The following is a 12,244-nucleotide window of genomic DNA, read 5'->3' on the forward strand; positions in this document are numbered from 1 at the left end:
TACAAGATGATATGAAATAACAACTCCAAAATTTAGAATTTCACACCTACCTCTGTGACTGCCCATGCTTTGAATCTAAAAGCTGTGTTTCAATACTTCTCTGCTACACTTTCTTAATACACCCTCATTCACGTAACTGTATGTTTATAATGGCAGCCTCTCCCGGGTGCTCCGCGTAAGTTCAGGCACCTCAAGCCTTGGACCATCCTCCATTGCTTTCCCAGGCACATGAGAAGGGAGATGGGTCACAAGCAGAGCAACTGAAACTAGAACTGGCACCCATTTGGGATGTTGGCACTGCAGGTAGAATTAACTTGCAATGCCACTGTGCTGGCCCCCAAATATTTATTTGTTGTGAAACTTTACTCCACTAAATGGAAAGAGAGTTAGAAAAAAATCTTAGTAAAAATGCCCATAAAAATAATCATTAGATTTAGTAATACCCTGACAACTAAGCAGTTATGCATTTATGGCCACAATTTTGACAGTTTCATCAGAAACTGCAAATGCTGGGGCAACACTAGTGTATCTTTGTTTAGTGATTATGCTAGGAAGTATAATTTGAAATAAATTATGTGCTACATAACGTACATTTTATAATAACTAGGATAATCTACTGATGCCTCATTCATTGATATATAATTTGATTTCAAGCAATTAAGTACTGAGCACCTGTGATGGATCAGTATGGGAGATGGGATAAGCACCTGGGATATATCTTTGAACTAAACAGATGAGATTCCTGCCCTCATGAAGATTATATTCTAAATGAAAGAGATACACATTTAACCATCAATACATGAAATAAGTACATGTAGAGTATGGTGAGAGCTCATTGATGCAATGGGAAAAGAATAAATTGTATCAAGGCAAGGAGGTAGCAGAATGAAGTTAGTAAGTGAAGGAGAATATGAGTTCAAAATTGGAGAGTTCACGCTGAGCTGTGAGTGGACATTTGGTGATGGAGTAGGAGCTAGCAAAGATACTTGGCTGGAGATATTTCCTGGCAGGTAAAATCGCTAAGCAAAAACCTTTGTGATGGCCCAGACAATGTAAATAATCAGAAAAAGCCTGCATTTTATCTGAAATAATTTTCAGCACATCTATAAAAATATGAACTGTTTAGAGAGATTCAGCCAGTGTGGGTTAACTGAATATTTTTTCACTAGAGATTCTCCTTAATTTAGTTTTACTGATTTCAAATTATAGTAGTATGTGTGGGAGAATAACAAATATAATGACACAACTCAGAGATAAAAGTTACTCTTGGTCACCTGAAACACTCAGTACACAGCTGTTTATTTCATATTTTTGGTGTGAATAAACGCATGATTGATTTAGACATGTAGATGCATATTTGGAGCCTTTATTCATCTTAATGAGGAAAGCATGAGATTTTCTTAAAATAACCTATCAGCAAAGTGTCAGTCACATATAATATGAATTGGGAATGTAAGCAGGGAAGGAATGAGAAAAATAACCCTAACATGCACTTTTGGGCTCTTGGCTTCCTGACGGCAAATGATGTTGGAATGTTTGGATTAGGGATTACTCAAACGCTGGAGAATGATGCTTGCACATATTCCTTGTTTCTCAAAGTAGTCTATGCAAATAGCCTGATTTTTCATTATGTTGAAGCACAAACGAAAATAGCTTCATTTTTTACATTTTTTATTCAGTCCCATGTTATTGGTACCAACTGCAATACTAATCTGTTGCTAATGCAATTGGAGAGAAAAATATAAGCCATCTTTCCTGCAAGAGTGATCTGGAACATCTAATCTTGGAAGCTCTACTTTAAGTAAACAAGAAAGCAATTTAGTTTCAATTTTGACTTCAGAATTTAAATTAAAACCATATATTATATAAGGTCTGTGTTAAAACTGATAATCACAGAAATGAGGAAATGCACTGTTTTCGAAACCATAGTAATTGTAATTTTGAAATAAAATTAAATTTAAATGAATTGCCATAAGCAAAATATATAGGATTCAAACTTCACCTCTTTGCTTGTAGGAAGTGGGCAAAATGAGGCATGTTTTCCTGATTTAATGAATTCTCTTCCATCTCATTTTGGACATTGTTTTTATGTATGTATGTATTTGAAAGACAAAGTTATGGGGGGAAGGAAGAGAGAGAGTGTGTGTGTTCCACCTAGTGGATTTACTCTCCAAATAGCAAAAATGGCTGGCACTGGGTCCATCTGAAGCCAGGAGGCAGGAGTTTCTTCTGGTTCTCCCATGTGGGTCCAAGGACCCAAGGATTTGGGCCATCTTCCACTGCTCTCCAAGGCACATTAGTAGGGAGCTAGACTGCAAGTACTGCAGCCAGTATCTGAAAGGAACCTGGCACCAGAGGCAAAGGTCCACCTGCTGTGTCACTGAGCTGGACCCATGGGCATTCTAAATATTAAGAAAGTTTAAGTTACTATTGCATCTGTATAGCACAAACAGCTATAGAAAGTTTAAAGCAAACAAAACAGGATTCAATCAACTGTTTTAAATGTAATTACCGTTTTGGTGTATCCAATGATCATCAGTCCTCACCCTGGGGATGTAAGTGCCTTTGCATGCATTTACATTTAATTTTGGTTTGTTTTAACTGGACATGACTGGATGCTCTTTCTTTACTCATCAGAACTATGGGTACGTATTTCCCTGTCATGTAAGGTGATTCACAGCACATTTTGTGATACTCTCCAGCAATCTTTCATTGACTCATTTTTTCTAACCCTCGCTCAGTTAATATGCATTGCTTTAGGAGAGTAAGCAAAGGCAAGCAAGGCACACTTTCCTTCTAAGACATTTGAAAATGTTAACAGAAGACTGTCAATTAAAATATTTTTAACAGGACAGTTCTGATCCAGCACTGGTGAAGCCAATACTCACTAAAAGATTTTCTAAAGTGTCAAACCATGTGTCAGACAAGGGGGCCTCAAGGATTCTGAGTCATATCTCAATGCCTAACAAATCAAGAATAACCTAAAATTATAGATTCCGATCAGACTCCTGCCTACATTGAAGAATAATAGAAAAAGAAGGAGTAGGGAGAGTCTTTGATTCCCTTGTTAAATATATCTGGAAAATTCAATTGACTGACACGAAAATACTTTTTAAATATCATTGAATGGATTTTAAAAATTAATTTAAAATTTTTGAATGATTTTTAAATAGTGATTTTAAATTTAATGATTGAAAATGTACTGTAATAATGAATTATTAATTAGGATTGTGAATTAGGACTTATAAGTAGCCGCAATATTAGGGTATGTTGAAAACTTCATTGAAAAATAGAATTAAATGATATTTATTTTGGTGAAAAAACTTTTAAAATTTCTGTATGAGGAAATTTCAGAAATTAATGGGAAATATGTATTATGAAAAAATAATGCATGGCTTTCAAGCTTTTGCACAAAAACAAGTAACTTTTCACTACTTTTTTGTGCATTATCTCTTGCATCTTATATTTTCTTTCTTTAAAATTATTGTTTTGCTACTGGTATGTTTTTATTTAAATATAAACAAATAAATTTTCATGATGTAGCTGTATTTCTATTTTCTTGTTTAAATATAATACTTTCTAACTATTTGCAGTTTTTCATTCTTAATTGTATCTTTCAACTTTATCTTAAACATCCATAAGTAATATGCAACAAATTTCACCTTAAAATTTACCAGTTGGCAAATTGTTAAATTTATAATATATATAAACATTGGAATATTTATATACTGTATATAAATATATAATACAATTAAATTATTTTCACATGTTTTTGCTATTACAAATGGCATTTTTATTTAATATAAGCTTGTACATGTTTTCCAAGTATAATTGTATCAGGATTTTTTTTGCTAAGTTAGATAACATAAAAATGAAAGTGTTTCCTCATATATTATAACTATCTTCATCTTGGCCTCAAATTGCTAACTTTTTGTGTGTGCATTGAGACTAATTGGAATTCTCAACAGTAACCTGTAGAAGTACTAATTGTTTTAATACTCTCACCCACACTTAAACATTAGACTAATTGTGCTACTAATTAAGCCAAATCATATAAAATGATATTCTCATTTTAAAATAGACCTGTTTTTAGCTGGTAATAAACACATGTATGCAGATTTTAATGGCCATTAGTGGTTTCCTAAACTACCTTCATACTTAATCTTTTTCCTTTGAGTGACTTTCCTTTTCCTAACTTACTTTTACAGATCTCCACATAGTCTAGAACTCAAAACCTAAGCCTTTGATTTTATGTATCTTTTGCAAAAATTTGTCATATTAAAAGTTTAGAATTTATTTAAAGATATGCTCTGATCAGTAGTCCTTCGTTTTAAAATAGCAATTATTGATTGATCAGTATGGATAGTGGTTTTAAATTGCTGATTTTTTTTCACACTACAAGATTTTTTATTTCATTGATGTTTCTTTATGATTTTCACTTCTTTTTTTAAAAAGATTTATTTATTTTATTGGAAAGTCAGACTTACAGAGAGAAAGAGAAACAGAGAGAAAAATCTTCTGCCTGCTGGATCACTCCCCAAGAGGCTGCAATAGCTGGAGCTGATCTGATCCAAAGCCAGGAATCAGGAGCTTCTTCCAGGTCTTTCATGCAGATGCAGAATCCCAAGGCTTTGGGCCATCCTCTACTGCTTTCCTAGGCCACAAGCAGGGAGCTGGATGGCAAGTGGAGCTGCCAGGACACAAACTAATGCCAATATGGGATCCAGGGCAAATGCAAAGCAAGGACTTCAGCCACTAAGCTACTAGGCCCATGATTTTCATTTCTATTTTCAAAAATTTTTGTTTTATGCATTATGTTGTCTTTCTATTTTAAATTTAGCTCTAAGTTTTTTCTAGTTTCTTAATAAATAAGGTCAGTCCTTGGATCATGTTCCCCTCTTTTTTTTTAATAAAATGATCTAATGCTATACATTTTTACATATGTACTGCTTTAACTGCCTGCCACTGGGTTATAATTCCTATTTTATTTTTATTTAATTCAAATTATTTTCACATTTCCAACACAATTTTCTCTTGATCTGTTATGATACTTGGAAGCTCATTATTCAATTTTCAAGTATTTGAGGATTTTCCCAGATATTTTAATATTATCAGTTTTGTAACAATTCAATCAATGCTTGTATTTTGCATGGTTTCATTTATCTTGATCTGTATGGTACACACTGTTCCATACTGTGAATGGAATCTATTTTGGACAATAGCCCTTGTGCAGCCATGGGAAAAAATCCGCATTCTATGTTGCATAGAATGTTTAAGCAATGTGAATTAGAGCAAGCTAGGTATTGATGTCTTTCTCTACCCTCGCAGATATGGGGTGTGTGTGTGTGTGTGTGTGTGTGTGTGTGCACGCGCGCACGCTTGCTGTTCTCATTCTATTGATTACTTAGGCAATGATTTGAGAATTTTCTGAGTGCTTGTATTTAGGTCTATTTTTCCTTTTAGTTCAGACTAATTTTTGCTTTGTGTATACTTACAATCTTTTGTTGGATACATTTAGGATTGCTATACGTATTATGATGTGGCATTCTTATTGAAATATTTATGATTCTGAAATCAATTTACTAATATTAATGCAACTATTCAAAGTCTTATTAGTTAGCTAAAATTATTTATATATCTGAAAGGTTGAAAGACCCAGACAGACACAGAGTCCTGAAAGAGAAAGAGAGAGAAACTTTGTTTTTTCACTGCCCAAATAGCCACAATAGTTAAAACTGAGCCAAGCCAAACTCAGGAAGCCAGAATTCAATTCAGGCCTCTGTTGGCTGGGTGGCAGGGAACCGGGTGCTGCAGGGATCATTGCTGCCTCTCAGGGTGTCCACTAGCAGGAAGCTGGAACTGGAGGCAGAGTCAGGACTTGAACCCTGGCACTCTGACCTGAGATGTGCATGTCCCGGATGGAGTCTTGACTATTGCATCAAATGCCCGCCCCTCTTTCTTTATGTTTAATGTGAGTGTCCTGCAAATAGTATATAATCCGAAATGTTAAGCACACACGTTATCTATTTTGCTTAGTTTGTTCTGACCAGTTACATTTATTTTGATTATTGAATGACTGAAATTAGCAATAGCATTTTATTACTGGTTTTCTTCTGGACACGCCTCTTTATGTTTCTCTATACTTAACTATCTTCTTTCTTTCCAATTATTGCATTTTGTTTATTTGTTTAGTATTTCCAATGTCAGCAGCTGAGGATCTCAGACAGTCTAAAGCGCACTAGTGCATCCAGAATGGTCATCTGTTAGTGTCCAAAGACTGAGTGAGTGTCTTCGTGGGGCTTCTGGGAATTTACATGCTCGAGAGGAGCTGACAGGTACTTCCTAGGGCTGAAGGTATGTAGGTAAATGGGGTCAACCACCTACTTTTTAGAACATTAATAAGTCGATTCACTTAGGATATGCTTTTTGGTTGATTTCCATCATGGATGGGTGGGCTAAGGAAGGGACCCCTTCAGTGGCTTCCCAGGTCTTCAGCACATCAAGCTGCTGAGAATTGGCTGTCTCCATATTTCTTGGGGGCTCTTGGAGGATGCTTGCATGCTTCCCAGAGGTTCCTGGGGTGAGTCACTGAGGTCAGGTTTTGTTTCTTGGGGATACCATTCCTTGGTTTAGCTCCCCAGGACTGACTGCACAGCTGGACTCGCCAGTTCTGAGTGGAGTTCTCCTTGCCTTACATGGTGTTCTTGCATGACCTCTAGCTAAATGTCACAAAAATGAAAAATCTTGTGCTACCCCCTTCAAAAGATGGTCTCTCCTCTGTATTCTACACACTTTTCAACATCTTATGTCTTTTCTTTGTGTCTTTTATTTATATTTATAGATAGTATCTGTGCTAACACTTATCTAGCAGCACATTGCCCAAGCCAAAAGCATTCCTCAGAATTTTTGTAGTCCTTATTTATGATGACCCTCTGATGATTGCAAATGCATTTGAGTAGTTTCTCATTTTGTCACTGGATTACTTAAGGTTTATTATCTGTCTCTGTTGAGAACTAAGACCCAGAACCTTACTATTACAAACCTAGTAATTTTCCTCATTTTTTCCCCATGCTATCCACCACATCCACTACTATTCTCATTTCTTCTGCTTGCCTCTGTATCAAGTTCTGTACTTACTATCCCAACTCTCATTCCCTTGGGGAATATTCTTTTGTTTTAATTTCGGCTATAACTAAAATTTAACTTCCATAAATTATTCATCATTTCTAAATATTTTCTAATAATAGAGTTAAGGAGAAGCTAGCATCTCAGTGGGATCACTATGGCTTACCATTAAGTTCAGGAGGGCATTGTTACATAAGCACTGGTAAGAAATCAAGTACAGTTTCCTCAATACCAGGAAGCTGAATCAAAAAGCAACTTTTTCTCCTTCAATTATTCTCAAGAGCACTCTAAATACACAGCTTAAACCTGTAACAAAGGTAAGAGTTTGAAGTCATGTTTTTTTAAAAAACACAAGAGATCAACTTTGCACAGCATTATCAGGTATTTTTTTTTCCCATAGCACTAGCACTTCAGCTAGGGTTCCTTTTCATTATCCCCTGCCCTCACACACTATTTCTCATTACTTTCTTTTCTTTTCTTTTTTTTTTGCAAAGAACACAGCCAGTCTTCAAGCCCCGAAAAGTGCTCTAAAGCATAATGCATCACAGAATGGAGGAGGAAAGAGAGATTTGTTCACAATTGCAACCTTATTGGTCACACTGAGAAAGCTGAAAGCAGGCCCATGGAGGCACACTTTCCAAAGGGACCACGCCAGCCCAGTATTAACGGCAAACCACAGATGGTGAGCTGCGGGTGGTGAGTGTACCCACCATGAGACACATTTTAAGGAAATTGGTGCTCTTGAGTATGATCATTTGAACTATACCTGTGAGTACTTTTGATGATATGCGTTTTGATGTATATTTTATGTGGGTTTTTAATGTATCTTAGAGTAAACTCTCTGCACGGCTTTATTCTTTCCTGTACCCCAAAGGGATGCTATCTCTGAATCTTATTAAAAATTAACACATATCTATCTCCCATACTCTGTCACAGATGAAAAACAGCCTAAGCAGATAGACACAATCCATTCATTGATTTCTGGGCCCAGATGTGCTAGAAAGCCTTTCAGACCATGTGATGAATCTGCACAAAATTCCGTGATTTATCTAAATGATGTCCAGAATTTCACATGTCAATAAAGTTCCTTGGTATAAACTCAGAGAACTCTATTTCTCCTTATTAACTGTGTTCTAATTAGCATATGTCTCATTGTAACTGTGTGTTACTTCAACTGTGTGTGAACAAAACCACTCCAGTTAGTATCCCAAGAGTGATGTTATAGTACCTGAAAGAAGCCAGTGAAGTGAGAACTGAGTAAACCCTGCTCGAGCTACAGGCTGTCCAAGAGAGGTATCCAAGTTCAACCTACGTGTTTCAGAAATGAGAAGAGTGAAAAAAAATGACCCACTTGAGCAAAACTTGAAATATAATATGAGTTTTATGAAACACAACCTAACAAATTGGGGCTTATCTTCTATATCCATCAGATATCACAAAGAGTTTTAACAAGCTGTGTACTCTAATAATATCCCTAGAAGACGGCTGAAAAGTTAGATAAGAGAAGAAAGAAGCAGCAGAACTTTCAAGAGGTGTTGCCTAAATTATGTATCTTCTGTAACCTGAGTTCCTCAACTGAGAAAATATGAATAAAATCTGGTATCATTGGGAGAATCAAGCTGTATAATCTTTATAAAACTGCTAACACAGTGATTGGTAGCTGCAGAAATTATGGTTAATGGGAAATTATTATTAGTATGTTCTCAGGAGGATTTTCTCAACTTTCACTCACTACTTGTAAGTTAATGTGGTCATTTCCTGGCATGTGACAGAGAAAGAATTGGAGTGAAGAAATATTACAGGGAGAAAAGCAAAGTGAATTACCTGGTATGCATTCAGTTTGCTTATAAATTACAAAAATACAATTTCCATTCAATTTAGTGAATAAAATATGCGTGCTCTGTGGAAGCATAGTCTGAAAGCCACTTTGTAACACATAACATGATTACACCTCTGAAACACACCGACTCCCTTTTTTAAAACAAAGATTGATTTATTTATGTTGAAAGTCAGAGCCATAGAGAAAGAAGACCAGCTGCCTTTTATCTGGATATATTCTTTTAAACTTATTTTATTGCCTAATTTATGAAAGAGACAGAGAGAAGAGAAGTGTACTTCTAGCCACTGATTCATTTCCTAAATACAATGATTGGATCTGGGCCACCACTAGAGCCAGGGACCTGGAGTGCTCCATCTGTCATGAGAGTGGCAGCAACATTACTTGAACCATTATCTTAGTGTCCTAGAATCTACACTGACAGCCAAGAAGAAGCAGAGCCAGGGTCTCACCCAGGCAATACAACGTGGGATGTGGATCTCTTTGCCTGCTAGGTTAAATATGTATGCCCCAGAGGCAGTTTCTGACTCACCTCTTAGAACTGAATTTTCCAATAGAATTTTTTTTTAAAGACTTACTTATTTTTATTGAAAGGTGGATATACAGAGAGGAGGAGAGACAGAAAGGAAGATCTTCTGTCTGATGGTTCACTCCCCAAATGACCGCAACAGCTGGAGCTGAGCCGATCTGAAGCCAGGAGCCAGGAAGAGGCTTCTTCCGGGTCTCCCACGTGGGTGCAGGGTCCCAAAGCTTTGGGCTGTCCTTAACTGCCTTCCCAGGCCACAAGTAGGGAGCTGGATGGGAAGCAGGGTGGCCGGGATTAGAACCGGCGACCATATGGGATCCCGGGCGTGCAAGGCCAGTACTTTAACCACTACACTATTGTGTCGGGTCCTCCAATAGAATTTTTTAAATTGTGGAGTATTTCTATTTCACAATTCCATAAGCAATAAATAAATTGATTATTTTCAGTTCCTCAACGTGCTTCTTTTCCAAGAATATGCACATTCAGTGTGGTGATTTTTTTTTCCAGAATTTAGTTTTATCAATTTGAGAGACTGAGTGATGACCTGGAAAAACCTTCCAGTTCCCAGATTTGTATCAGCCTACCTCTGGCCATTGTAGCCATTTGGGGAGTGGAGCAGTAGATAGAAGATCTCTCTCTGTCTCTGTAAGTCTTCTTTTCAAATGAAAATTTGATGAATCTTTTTAAAAAGATTCACCCCAAACAATACAGGGAAAAAGCCAAGTAAATATTTATTCTTAAGTCGACTCTGAGCAAAGCAGGCAATAGCAAGAGAATATGATGAGACTGTAAGTGGAAGTTATGAAACTGTTTCTGAATGTGACACTGACTCCTATGCAGTTCTAAGAATGTGCCATGTAACACTTAAAAATACATTGCCATAAATGCATTCACATATTCAAGCCACACTTAGTGAAGCATGTATTTTATTCAGATTCTGTCCTGGAAACCACGAATTCTTTCATCCAAATGTGGGCAAGTTGCTGCCTGGGATGCCATGAAGCTCTTAGTATATTTGGAAAATTGATGAGAGTGAAACAATTGCTGCAGAGTTAATTAACTAATTATGTTGGGTCACAAGTGAGGGTCAACTCACCTAGCATAGTACGTGAGAATTCTTACAAGAGTAAATGACAAGTGAGCAGCTTTTGAAGGACATGTAGGGATTCCCAGAATAAGAATACAAACTGTATCAGTGTGCAAGACTCCAGTAATACAAGGGCACATGAGGTATTTAGAAGGGTGGCAAGCAGTGCTTCATTGCAGATCAAATTGTGTTGAGTAGGAGAACGGCTGCTGGGAAGATCAAAGGGATTCAAGTTATGACACGCGTGTATTGGAACAAAAGTGGTTCGAGTATGTCCAGTGCTGAGCTGCTCCTGGAGACAGGCCCTGGTGGTGTGTGCTTTCCCAGGCAGAAACAGAGGTCAGTAGTGTCCTGGCCTGCAATTCATGAGTTACAAGAGCCAATAGCAGACTCATCTCTCAGAGGAAATGACCAGAAAAGTTTTTGCAAGGAAATTCTGGTACAAGCAGCCCAGGCTCCTGAGCCAAGTGTTAGAAGCCAGGAAAAAGTGCCAAATGGGAATCTGAATTCTCAACAGGAGTGTAATGAACAGTGGGACAGAACAGGCAAATTGGTGTCAATCTGGGTGACTCTGGAGGCAACTGAAAGACTCACGACGGAATGTGAGTTTGGGTGATTTGTCTTTGTGCTGATTGGTTCAAATCACCATAGTGATTATCAAAAATTCAATGGATTTTCAGGAGTGTTTGGTTGGATTTTGCCATCTGTCCATTTACATGCAATTTTGAGATCCTCAGGGGTACAGTTAATCATTTAGGATGATTTAATATCAATGTACAAGTACCAAATTATTTTTAAGCATTTATCTTTATATCTATTACCATACAATAAAGCTTATTCTAATACCGAGTAAATGTAATGGGAAATGAGATGAAATAAAAAAGCTCTATAATGCAGTCCCTCCTGAAAGACTAATTAGAGCAAGTCGACAATTTCTATCCCTTCATCTTTAATTTTAAAGGTGACAGCACATTTTAAAACCAAGAATAATTTTACAATAAAATTTAAATATTTGAAATGATTAAGCACAATCAACTGAAATTAGAAATGAAAATAAAGTATCAGCCTTTATACCAAGATGTAGAAGAATACTTGGTTGATATCTGAAGCAAGTATTCTTTTTTTGTAATTATTTTATTTTGATAATCTTTACATAGTTAATTAGGGCACAAAGAGTCAAGGGCTACAGGAAAGTTGGTAAGACCATTGTTTATATATTATTATTATATATTTTTTTCTGTATCTGGGAAAAGGAGAGAGACAAAGGGAGAAGCCCCACCCAGCTTCTCACCCATCCCAGGTCCCCAACAGGGGGCATGTTCTGAGCGCACTGCTCAAGTGGTTTTGATAGTTCACCAGTTCTGAATTGCTGCCAGTCTCAGCATGCCAAGCTCAATGAAATCACTCCAGAGTCCACTGGCTGACATAGTTCACCTTAGAGTCTCCATTTGCCCAGATTTTCACTGCCAACACATGGCTGGTGTGGTTGATTGATTTGTTGTGTCCTCAGTCCTCTGTTGTGGTACCAAGTATCCTCTGCAGGTTCGAATGGACTGCCATATCCTCCATGTGCACCTGGATATGCTGTCCACTGCTCCATCTGAGCCTCTGACAAGGCTCAGCTTTGACGCTTATGATTAGAATATCACATTTTTTATAGATTCAAATG

The sequence above is a fragment of the Ochotona princeps genome, chromosome 15 (assembly GCF_030435755.1).
Source record: "Ochotona princeps isolate mOchPri1 chromosome 15, mOchPri1.hap1, whole genome shotgun sequence".
Lineage (NCBI taxonomy): Eukaryota > Metazoa > Chordata > Mammalia > Lagomorpha > Ochotonidae > Ochotona > Ochotona princeps.